The following is a 3988-nucleotide window of genomic DNA, read 5'->3' as shown; positions in this document are numbered from 1 at the left end:
GCTAGTTCTAACTTAAGGATCAATTGTTGTTGCAACACTTAACACAAGGTAGAGCAGAGATTCTGTAGCTCAATTTACAAGTAAATCTGTCATATTTTGTGGTGCCAAAATTTATTATTAGTGACTTTTATGTTTGATGGGATTGATGTTTTCTTATGTCCATCATTTGCAATGGGTTTTGATTAGCAATGATTCAATCTTATCTTCAGCAGATCAACTTATAGGTAAATTGGCCCTGTTTTGTATTGCTTCTATTCATGCAGTTATCTAGATATTTTTTGCTAAAAGGGATTCATGCAAGTATTTTTGTTAAAAGGGATTCATGCAGGTGTTTTTTTGCACATACAGGTATTGTACAAGGTTTAGGTGAAGCATATAATTCTCGATCAACTATTTTGATCTGGTGAGTGATTCGTTTGTGTTGGATGATATGGATCTACTAGAAGTCGATGGTTCAAAAATCCTCTGCTTTATTGGTCCTATGTGTCCATTTCAATCTCCATGCTAATTGGCAATGATCCATGAAACTCTTGTATCATATCATCCATATAACACATAATGTGTTGAGTCTTAGAATATCTTAGGTATCAATCTAATGTGCCTATTAAGATTTGCATCCCATGTGGCTGCTATCCTTGCAACAACTACTCTATAATACCCACATTTCATACAATGTATTGAGTCAAATCAAACTCCTCTTCATTATAATAAAATTTATTTTGGTAAAATTCTCTGAGTATTCTTGTGCTATTCTTTTCATTATATTTCATGTAAATGGTATGATTAAAGTGATGTCTTGAAATTAAATCTATACTTTGTGTTGATGTATATATCCACGTGCGTTTCAATATCGATGTTTATGTCTGTTTACAAAAGTGTAAACATCTCTTAATGCCATGTTGATTTGTATGGCATATTGGTGATTACTGGACATACTTAAAATGCTTATTATTTAGGGGTTAATACATACTTCTTTACATCTAATGTGTAGGTTATAATGCCTGAGAGAAGAACAAGCATTCTCTTGATAGAAGTACGTAACAGAAAAGATGAAGAAGGGAATTGGATCACTGATACGTATCATTGCTTGTCTTGGGTACATATGTATCCAAGTATGAAGGGAGCTTTCAGAGTGAAAGCATCTACAATTGCAGATGTATCAAAGCACAGAAGGGTAAAATTTTAGCTCTTATACAAAGGAATGTTGATTCTCACCTTGTAACAAAGGCGTTTGTACAACATGTATTCATGCAAAAACAAATACATATTGCACCCACTGTGCCCTTTCAACGAAACATTGCAAATAGTAAGTATTTGCAACTCATTGAGAATGAGAAATTTCATGATACCTATGTAATAACTTGTCTCGTATTTATAGAAGTATACCCTTTAGATTGCTGTGAGTGGCAAAATGTTGAGAGTTTCGCTGGTTCTTTTAAGTGTTACCACCTCGAAATTGGTAGATTGCTCTTTGAGGGGCGTATAGCTAAGCAACTCGCAGAGACCTTGTTTTTTTCTTTGACTCCAAGTACATATTGCCCAAGGGGAGTTGAGAATATGAATCCCTTGAGTCTATGCACATATCGAATCTCAATAGCGTAGAATGGTCATTGTGTAGTAGTGACATTTTGCACATGTGGCACAAAAATTTCAGCAGACATATTGAATTCTTTGAAGCCAAGCACCGGCTCAAAGAATGTACATCTAAGCTAGTTCATACCGATTGCAATTTTTGCACACATGTTCAAGAAATGTATGGGTTTGAGACGTACCAAAAGCACATACGTCATAAAAAATACATCAAAGGATTATGTAACAAGGATTCTAGGCAAAAATTGGACATAAAAAATAACTCACAGTCCTGACACAGTGGAGTGTCGAGTCACAACAAGGGACATGGCTTTCAAGTAAAAATTTTCTCTCTTAGTTGACTATTGTCTTACTTTGGGATGAATCGGCTAACTTTCCTTTCCAATTATAGGTACTTTGTCGCACGACAAACTTTATGTCTAGTGTTCAAGTATCGTTTCAAGTATTGTAAATGGAGGATGCTCAAGGGTAAATGGTTCTGCCTTAATCAAGACATGCGTAAAAGTGCAGCTGTGGATGTTACTATCATTTGTGAAGGCCGTGAGCCCCAAGTATTGCAAATAGAGGATGATTGGCCCTTGAGTATAATGCGCCAAGAAATTACAATGTTAATGCAGAATCCACTTGTTAGCTTCTATTTTAAACTGGATTGTAGGAAAATTCGAATCCGACCTGAGGATACTGTTGCCAGTGGAAAGTGTGTGGCTCTACATATTTTAGAAATTTTAGAGTCTCCCTAAAAATCCCAACACCACAAGTTGTAATATCCAATACCTATAAATTTTTGGATTTTTTTGGCTAATAGAATATTGTCACTTACAAACTTGCAATATTTAAAAATTATGGTATTTATGCAAATCCATAACTAAATATCATATGCGAACAACCCTTAATGGTTTAAAACTTAAGGTTTTTAAGGTAGAACTAGTTTAGTTCTTGTTTCATTGTTTCATTTCACACTTTCTCTCTTCATCTCTTTATATCCACCACATCCCTCCTACCTGCTACGATGGATGCTCACGCACACTTTGATGAGTGGATCCACGAGACTATCTTTGCCAATCATGGTGATGAGATATTCCAGGTTTTCTCTAAGAACTTCAACCTTGAAAGCATGTTCTCATCGCTAGATCCCCCCTTCAAGTTTTGGAAGACTTTGTGAGTACCATTGCTACATGCACATATTCCATCGAGGGATCCGACATGACTTGAGTACCTCTGGAACAGCTCATGGTATTTCAGGTAGGGAAGAATCACCAAAAAGTGGTGAATAGGTATATGGCCCATGTGGATCCTTCGCATAGAGTATTCAATGTTCCCATGGGAAATGCACCAGGTACATCACCTTTGGATCTCATGGAATGTGATTCCGCATTGGCAATTTACCTCCTTGCATTGGATACACCCCTAGAGGAGGAGAGTGATGAAGATACAACTCCACAGGTTGTTTCTATCACATACACGGGAGAAGAACCGATTGAAGAGCTCATAAATGTTGAAGAGGAACATCGAGTGGTGGCAGAGCAAGGGTTGGCTCTCATGGTGTCATCTTCTTCAGAATAGCCATAAGTCGACAAACCCGACCTTGCCTCCTTGATACCCATTGAAGTAGATGGTGTACAATACTTGCTTCTATTAGATGTACTACAATACTTGGAAATGAAGGAAAAAGAGTTGTTTTCTATCCTAGTCAGGGAATCAATGGAAGACCTGATCGATTATGATTACATGGATGTGCATCCAACAATGGTAGAGATTGGAAGATATGATGGCACAAGCTTAGATACTATGAGTGCAATCATAGCAGCACAGGAGCATATTACCTTAGTTGAAGAAGATTACATTGTGCTAGATGCTGAATTTGAAGCACTACCCTAGACACCAGACTTTGAACAGAGCAACTGCAGGCATCATTTTTTGCCAAGATTTCACCGGTGGACTCCAGGGACCCAACGCATCCTACCATCAAGTTTCATCGCTTTTTGATAACTCTAGATTAGTCACTAAATATATTGTTTGATTTGACTTTGTCATTCAAGACATACTGTATATAGATGAGTTTGCATCAAGCCAGCTCGACATGCGGATCGACACAAGGATTCAGCTCTGAAGGAGTTATTGGTAACCTTGTTGCAGATTTGGTGGTCTTCCATAAGAAGTGCTCACCAGGAGGGCAAGAAATAATCATGAAAATTCGAGCTTTGACCAAGTTTGGACCTTTTCGAGCGATACATGTGACATCTAGCTTGGAGAAGGTGGTGCTAATCAAGTGGTCAAAACTTCTTTACTTGTTTGACCAAACTCGTGGTGAAGCAATGTGTGTGCTTGCTACATTAGGCGTCCTCGCTAAAGTGTCAGATCCACTTCTCCTGGAGAAAGAGCTGAAGGGGGAGCGCAT

Source organism: Lygodium microphyllum, chromosome 3 (assembly GCF_053477565.2).
Source record: "Lygodium microphyllum isolate KBCC chromosome 3, Lygodium_microphyllum_v1.1.10, whole genome shotgun sequence".
Classification (NCBI taxonomy): domain Eukaryota; kingdom Viridiplantae; phylum Streptophyta; class Polypodiopsida; order Schizaeales; family Lygodiaceae; genus Lygodium; species Lygodium microphyllum.
This window is presented reverse-complemented; position numbering follows the sequence as displayed.